The 9197-nt window shown below is 40.5% G+C and overlaps 1 pseudogene across 1 annotated transcript; it reads right to left on the bottom strand.

Moving 5' to 3' along the window:
• Positions 1–1141: 1141 nt before the first annotated feature.
• Positions 1142–3237, bottom strand: LOC309625258 (acetyl-CoA acetyltransferase, mitochondrial pseudogene; annotated as a pseudogene). Its single transcript has one exon. The product of its transcript is annotated as an acetyl-CoA acetyltransferase, mitochondrial pseudogene (transcript).
• Positions 3238–9197: the final 5960 nt, after the last annotated feature.

The following is a 9197-nucleotide window of genomic DNA, read 5'->3' as shown; positions in this document are numbered from 1 at the left end:
CAAAGTTTTGTTGCTTCATGATGTATATGCTATTTCTAAACTCCAAAATGAAAGAAAATGAGCACTTCAACCCTGAAATAGATATTACTGTATTAGGGAAAAAGAGAAGTATTTTTAGTATGGAATAAAAATAAAATTAAAGACAGAAGTACTACAAATAAACATATCTGTTCTAATATAAAACAGGGGCTCAACCAAGGGACAAAATGTCACTACCGTCACTGAGGGAAAAAGAACTATTCGAGTCCTTATAAAGGTCTATACAGATTAGTGAGTGTCCAGAACAGTGCCTGACACTCAATAAATATTTGTCAAATAAGTGAATAATATCAAATCAAGAAAGTCAATATAATGGGAATAAATGACCAAACTGATAGGTGAAGAAGAAAGCAGTAATCTAGGGGATCAAGAGAAGAAAGGTTCCTAGAAGGCACTGAAGTAGAAAATGGGGATTAAAAAAATAGTACTTAGTAAAATTAAAAATAAATCAATCCAGGAAGTTGTGTAAAGTAGAAAGAAGAGTGAAGCCTAGTGAGGCCTACCATCGAGATTTTATTGGTGAGCTTATAAAATCTTAATGGAACAGATAATCCATACCTTAAATGAACACTTCCATAAAAGAGGGAAAACTGCCAAACTCATTTTATGACTGAACTGCTTTTATGCCAAAACTAGATACAGATAGTACCAGAAAAGAAAATAATGGGTTCATTTCACTTACATTTATAGTTGCGAAAATCCAGAAAAAAATATTAGCTAGCCAGACTCAACAGTGTGTTAGCAATCAAGGAATGCAAGAAGAGTTCAAGTGAGGTCAAATTGCAAGTCTACAAGGCAGAAAGACTGGTCATAATTTTTCCTCTGCCAGAAAAGAACTTTTCCATTAGAAAAATAAACCTTTTCTTCAACATGCCCAAGAGACTAGTCAGCATAATTAACTAGCAACCTCTCCAAGGCCAGAGAGGAGGCTTCCCTCATTATAAATACTGAGATCCTGAGGATCACTAGCTTTCCACTAAATACACTAGTGTATTCACTAGGTCCTGAATTGAAGAGGGGGAAAAATATTTTGCCAGTCTAGAAAGGAGATTGCTGCTTGCCACAAACTGGATAAGGTCAGCTATCATCAAAACAAAGGGCCTTGGGCTTCCCTGGTGGCGCAGTGGTTGAGAATCTGCCTGCCAATGCAGGGGACACGGGTTCGAGCCCTGGTCTGGGAAGATCCCACATGCCACGGAGCAACTAGGCCCGTGAGCCACAACTACTGAGCCTGCGCGTCTGGAGCCTGTGCTCCGCAACAAGAGAGGCCGCGATAGTGAGAAGCCCGCGCATCGCGATGAAGAGTGGCCCCCGCTTGCCGCAACTAGAGGAAGCCCTGGCACAGAAACGAAGACCCAACACAGTCAAAAATAAATAATAAATAAATAATAAATAAATTAATAAAAACAAAGGGCCTTAATGTCATTACTGCTATGACCCTAAAGTTTTACCATTATGCTAAAAATTTAAGTGTCTCTAAATACTAAGTACTTATCTATGTTCCCTATGGTTTTTTAAAAAATGTAAATTAAGATTTATTCTCTAAAATGGAAGCTTCTAGCTACTTATAAGTCACTAATATTGCACAATGGTATTTTAAGCAGTATAGCTTTATAACAAAAATGTGTTCAAGATTATAAAAACTGTAAAGTAGAAGAAAAAATTATTTTGTAATCTCAACAGGTTTTGGGATTTGATCTTTTTACCTTATTTTTTTAAAAGAGTTGAAAATAATAAAAAGTGAAACAGATTATTTTCATACAAGCTGACCCAGGGTAATCGGTCACCCTGATTACAGCAGGCCTTTCTGGCTACATAGGGTTGTTGCCTTACACAACAGAAGTTGTCTACAGCTTTCGGATCAGCATGGCAGAAGCACCTCCTCCTCCGCTGCAAATGCTGGCAAGACCATATTCTCCTTGCTTCAAGGCATGAGCCACATGGACGACAATCCTGGCTCCACACATCCCAACTGGATGTCCAAGAGAAATAGTTCCTCCATTGATATTCACTTTGGGGGGATCAATCTCTAGCATTTTAATGTTTGCTAGTACGACTACACTAAAGGCTTCCTTTATTTCCCACATTGTAATACCTTTTTTTCAATTCTGCATCTTTAAGAACCTTAGGTACAGCATATGCAGGTGCAATTGGAAAATCAATAGGTTCTACAGCAGCATCAGCAAATGCTGCTATTCTTGCCAGTGGTTTAACATTGAGTCTCTTGGTTGCATCTGCAGTCATCAGAAGCATAGCAGCTGCTCCATCATTCAGTGTGCCGGCATTGGGAGCTGTTACTGTACCATTTTCTTTTTGGAAAACCGTCTTCAGCTTTGGAACTTTGCTAAAGTCAACATGTTTACATTCTTCATCTTCTTTCACCACTACATCTGGTTTACCTTTTACTGTAATTGTGACAGGAACAACTTCACTTCCAAATTTTCCAGCTTCTCAGGCTGCTTTACTTCTGGTATAGGAGTTAACAGCATAAGTATCCTGTTCATCTCGTGCAATATTCAGCTTCTTTGCAGTATTTTCAGCACAGTTGCCCATATGAATTTTACTGTAGACATCAGTTAGCCCATCTTTTACAATCAAATCTTCAAGCTTTACCCCACCATATGGCGTTGCTCCTCTGTTCATTACGTAGGGAACATTGGACATGCTCTCCATCCCACCTGCCACCATCACATCCTGATGTCCACACATAAGATTCTGAGAGGCCATCATGATGGCTTTCATTCCTGAGGCACAAACTTTAGTTTACAGTGGTACATGGAGTAGAAATAAGTAAGCCTGCACCCAGTACTGCTTGCCTTGTAGGGGCTTGTTCTCCACCTCTTTGTAGGACATTAGCCATGTATGCTTCTTTCACTGCTTCTTCTGGAAACCCTACCTTTTCAATGGCTCCCTGAATTGCAATGGAACCAAGCTCGGTGGCTGGCAGAGAGGAAAGTCTGCCTAGAAAGGACCCAATGGGTGTTCTTGTAGCACTTACTATGACCACTTCATTCAAAGTGGGTTTTGATCATAACTTCGTTCCACATATCTTATTTCCTGCATCCGCCTCCGAAGCAGGGGATTGCACCCGCGGGCGCCACCGCGCAGAAGGGCCGCCAGCACAGCCATGGTCACCAAGCGCGGGGCGGAGAGTTACCAGCGGAGAGATGTGGTCGCGCGCGGCGGGTCCCTGATCCCGCTTCCTCTATGGTTTTAAAGGTGTTCCAGTGATGCTTATATCTTTTACCTGGAATGACGTGTGTAACAAAAAAAAAAATTATGCATGAGAACAGCCCTGTTTAGAATATGGAATGAACTAAAATTTATTCATAAAAATGAACTAAGAAACTCCTCGAAGGCAATGACTGTGACTGACTTCTTCAGTTTTCCCTGCAGATACCAAACTAGTGCTGGATGCACAAATGAGTGATTAGTACTTGTTAAAATTGATTTCAGTTTGAGGGCAAATTTGAATATTTTCTATGAGTAGGACAGCAGCCACTTTATTAAGAGGTTTAAATGTATGGGTCCTACTAAAAATGTTGAAGTCAAGGCCTTCCACCTCAACTGAAAGCTGGAAGACATAGCAGCAATCTAACAGATGCTGGAGTATAAATTTTTTTTATTGACATGGAAAAAGTACAAGATCATTGCAAATAGAGCCTGCATTCATTTATTCCCACAATCACTCCTTTCAAAGCCATTCAGCTCAGTTATGCTGGGCTGGTGGGACTATACACACGCAGAAAAAGAGGCATAGAAGGGTCCTCACAAGGTTGTTTACATTTATAATAGGAGCAGGGGACAGCTCCTATTTCTGTTTTCATTGTTAGAAAAGCTTAGATCATTTGGCATCTTTTTTCAGACATGCAAACTGAAAGTAAATAATGTCTTTTTTTAATAAAAAATTTTTATTGAGTTATAATTAACTTACCACATTAAATTAGTTTCAGGTGTATAACATAGTGATTCTATATTTTTATACATTATGAAATGATCAGTGTAATAAGACCAGTTGCCATCTGTCACCATACAAAGTTGTTACAATATTATTGACTATATTCCCTGTGCTGTACTTTACATCCCCATGACTTATTTATTTTAGAGCTGGAAGTCTGTACCTCTTAACCCTCTTCACCTATTTCATTCGCTGCCCTCCAGCTCCTCCCCTCTGGCAACCACTAGTTTGTTCTCTGTAACTATGAGTCTGTTTCTGTTTTGTTTTGTTTGTTTGTTTATTTATTTTTTTAAGATTCCATATGTAAGCGAAATCATATGGTATTTGTTTTTCTCTGACTTATTTCATTTAGCATAATACCCTCTAGATCCATCCACGTTGTCACAAATGAAAAGATTTCATTCTTTTTTATGGCTTACTAGTATTTCAGTGTGTGTGTGTATCACATGTTCTTCATCCATTCATCTACTGATGGATGCTTAGGTTGATTCCATATCTTGGCTATTGTAAATAATGGTGCAATGAACATAGGGGTACATATATCTTTTCTAATTAGTGTTTTCATTTTCTTCAAATAAGTAGCAGAAATGGAATTGCTGGATTGTACAGTAGTTCTATTTTTAGTTTTTTGAGGAATCTCCATACTATTTTCCACAGTGGCTGCACAATTTACATTCCCACCAACAGTGCACAAGCGTTCCCTTAAGAGATTCAAATCCATACACAGCCTCAAATATTTTGCACACATCCTACCATGCTCTCCTGTACTACACAAGGCTGCTCAATGTTCATTTCCTTGAATTTCTTTCTTCTACACCTTTGTTACTGTTGTTTCTTCTGCCTGCATTCTGCTCTGTTTTTGACCTCTCAAAACCTTTATCATCCTTCAAGATTCAATTCAAACATCACTGAACTGTTTCTTCCTCTCTGCTGCAATAACACCTCCTTTTCACTTTGTTACTACGTTGAGCACAAGTGTCTTATAAGAAATTACTTTTTGGAGGGCAGAGTCAAGATGCCGTACTAGGAGGATGCGGGATTCGCGTCTCCTCACAACTAGGGCACCTACCAGGCACCGGTGGGGGACCACGGACACCTAAGGGGGCAGGAGGAGCCGCCAGTGACCGGGTAGGACGTGGGGTGTGAGGGGGAGTGAAGGGGGAGGAGAAGTGGAGGCGGGACGGGTCTGGTGGCCCTGAGGGGCGGCTGGGGGATGGGAAGGGATCCCACGCCCGAAGGGGGAAACTGGGGAACCATTGGGAGGGCAGAGGATCAAAAGGGAGCGTAGCCAGGTTTCTGCTGCCCACTTGGGCCCCCAGGAACCTGCTGAGATCCTGGGCCTGATCCTCTGCCCGCCTAGGCTCCCTCCAGCCACGTGGGTCCTGAGGGAGTGGGAGGGAGGAGAGAGGGAGCAAAAGTAAAGGCCGGACCTCCGGGACCTGCACCCCTGAGGGGTGGCTTGGGGAGGGGAGGAGTTCCTACACCCAGCGGGATCCACCCATGGTTAGGGGTCCAGTGGCGATGGGGGAGAACCTGGGGGAGACGGTAGGGGAGGGGCACAAAGGAACGGAAGGGAACGGGACCAGTGCTTTCCCTGTCCACTTAGGCACCGGGGAGCCTGTTGGGCTCCTGGGCCTAATCCTCTGCTCTCAGAGCCTCCCTCCTGCCATGCAGATCCCAAGCCCTGCCCCTACACCCCCAACTCAGGGCCCCACCTCTACACTCGGAGACCCCCTCTGAGATGCCCTCCAACACAATAGGCCTAAACCCCGCCCACACACCCTCATACAGGGCCTTACCTCCAAACTCTGGAACTCCACACTCCAGAGGCCCTCCTTTCCAACTGCTGCCTCTTCCCTTCTGCGCAGGTCCTAAGCAGAGGCCCCGCCCCATGCTTGAACGTCACCTGCCTAGGCCCCGCCCCACGTGCAAACGTTACTCCCCCACCCGCCTAGGTCCCACCCCACCCTAAACCCTGCCCCTGCCTAAGTTCCACCCCCGCCTAAATTCTGCCCCCATAGCCAAGGCTTTTTTTTTTTCTTTTTTCCTCTTTTAGATTGGGCTTCTGTTTTACCTTGTTGATTCATTGTTGTTGATTCTTTTACATTTTTATTTTTCCTAATAAATCTTGTATTTTTCTAATTTTATTTTATTCTTTATACTTTGTTAGTGATCTCTCCTTTTGGCTTGTTCCCCCCCAACCCCCGCTTTTTTTTTTCTTTTTTCTGTTGTGGTTTTATTTTACCTTGCTGCAGTTGTTTCAATTATAGTTTTATTTTTCCTAATTTTTTTTTTATCTTTCTAATTTTATTTTGTTTTTTATTCTTTGGTATTATACTGTTCCTTTTTTTCTTTCTTCCTTTTATTTATTTATTTATTTTTAACAGCACCATGAAGCTTGCAGGATCTTGGTTCCCAGGCCAGAGGTCAGACCCAAGCTCCTGTGGTGGGAGCTCTGAGTCCAAACTGCTGGACTAACAGAGAACCTCAGACCAGGGAATATCAATCGGAGTGGGGCCTCCCAGAGGTCCTCATCTCAACACCAAGACCCAGCTCTATCCAACTGCCTGCAAACTCCAGTGCTGGATGTCTCAGGCCAAACAACCAGTAAGACAGGAATACAGCACCACCCATCAAAAAAAAAAAAAAAAAACTGAAATGACAAAAAAAAATGTTACAGGTGAGGGAGCAAGGTAAAAACCTACAGGACCAAATAAGATGAAATAGGCAACCTACCTGAAAAAGAATTCAGAGTAAGGATAGTAACCATGATCCAAAATCTCAGAAACAAAATGGAGAAAATACAAGAAACATTTAACGAGGATCTAGAAGAACTAAAGAGCAAACAAACAATGATGCACAACACAACTACTGAAATTAAAAATACTCTAGAAGGAATCAATAACACAATAACTGAGGCAGAAGAACGGATAAGTGAGCTGGAAGATAAAATGGTGGAAATAACTTCCAGGGAGCAGAATAAAGAAAAAAGAATGAAAAGAATTGAGGACAGTCTCAGAGACCTCTGAGACAACATTAAACATTCAAATTATAGGGGTCCCAAAAGAAGAGGAGAAAAAGAAAGGGTCCGAGAAAATATTTGAAGAGATTATAGTTGAAAACTTCCCTAACATGGGAAAGGAAATAGTCAATCAAGTCCAGGAAGCACAGAGAGTCCCATACAGGATAAAACCAAAGAGAAACACACCAAGACACATATTAATCAAACAATCAAAAATTAAATACAAGGAAAAAATATTAAAAGCAGCAGGGAAAAGCAACAAATAACATACAACGGAATCCCCATAAAGTTAACAGCTGATTTTTCAGCAGAAACTCTGCAAGCCAGAAGGGAGTGGCAGGACATATTTAAAGTGATGAAAGGGAAAAACCTACAACCAAGATTACTCTACCCAGCAAGGACCTCATTCAGATTCAATGGAGAAATTAAAACCTTTACAGGTAAGCAAAAGCTAAGAGAATTCAGCACCACCAAACGAGCTTTACAACAAATGCTAAAGGAACTTCTCTAGGCAGGAAACACAAGAGAAGGAAAAGACCTACAAAAACAAACCCAAAACAATTAAGAAAATGGTCATAGGAACATACATATCGATAATTACCTGAAATGTAAATGGACTAAATGCTCCAACCAAAAGACATAGACTGGCTGAACGGATACAAAAACAAGACCTGTACATATGCTACCTACAGTAGACTCACTTCAGACCTAGGGACACATACAGACTGAAAGTGAGGGGATGGAAAAAGATATTCCATGCAAATAGAAATCAAAAGAAAGATGGAGCAGCAATTCTCACATCAGACAAAATAGACTTTAAAATAAAGACTATTACAAGAGACAAAGAAGGACACTACATAATGATCAAGGGATCAATCCAAGAAGAAGATATAACAATTGTAAATATTTATGCACCCAACATAGGAGCACCTCAATACATAAGGCAAATGCTAACAGCCATAAAAGGGGACATCGACAGTAACACAATAATAGTAGGGGACTTTAACACCCCACTTTCACCAATGGACAGATCATCCAGACAGAAAATAAATAAGGAAACACAAGCTTTAAATGACACATTAAACAAGATGGACTTAATTGATATTTATAGGACATTCCATCCAAAAACAACAGGATACACTTTCTTCTCAAGTGCTCATGGAACATTCTCCAGGATAGATCATATCTTGGGCCACAAATCAAACCTTGGTAAATTTAAGAAAATTGAAATCATATCAAGTATCTTTTCTGACCACAACACTATGAGACTAGATATCAATTACAGGAAAAAATAAACTGTAAAAAGTACAAACACATGGAGGCTAAACAATACGCTACTAAATAACCAAGAGATCACTGAATAAATCAAAGAGGAAATTAAAAAATACCTAGAAACAAATGACAATGAAAACACGATGACCCAAAACCTCTGGGATGCAGCAAAAGCAGTTCTAAGAGGGAAGTTTATAGCAATACAATCCTACCTCAGGACACAAGAAACATCTCAAATAAACAACCTAACCATACACCTAAAGTAATTAGGACAAGAAGTACAAAAAACCCCCAAAGTTAGTAGAAGGAAAGAAATCATAAACATCAGATCAGAAATAAATGAAAAAGAAATGAAGGAAACAATAGCAAAGATCAATAAAACTAAAAGCTGGTTCTTTGAGAAGATAAACAGAATTGATAAACCATTAGCCAGACATCAAGAAAAAAAGGGAGAAGACTCAAATCAACAGAATTAGAAATGAAAAAGGAGAAGTAACAACTGACACTGCAGAAATACAAAGCATCCTAAGAGATTACTACAAGCAACTATATGCCAATAAAATGGAAAACCTGGAAGAAATGGACAAATTCCTAGAAAAGCACAACCTTCTGAACTGAACCAGGAAGAAATAGAAAATATGAACAGACCAATCACAATCACTGAAATTGAAACTGTGATTAAAAATCTTCCAACAAACAAAAGCCAAGGACCAGATGGCTTCACAGGCAAATTCTATCAAACATTTAGAGAAGAGCTAACACCTATCCATCTCAAACTCTTCCAAAATATAGCAGAGGAAGGAACACTCCCAAACTCATTCTACAAGGCCCCCATCACCGTGATACCCAAACCAGACAAAGATGTCACAAAGAAAGAAAACTACAGGCCAATATATCTGATGAACA

Source organism: Balaenoptera borealis, assembly GCF_965194805.1.
Source record: "Balaenoptera borealis genome assembly, chromosome: 3".
Classification (NCBI taxonomy): domain Eukaryota; kingdom Metazoa; phylum Chordata; class Mammalia; order Artiodactyla; family Balaenopteridae; genus Balaenoptera; species Balaenoptera borealis.
Note: the sequence above shows the minus strand (reverse complement) of the source record. Positions and strands in the feature narration are given on the sequence as shown.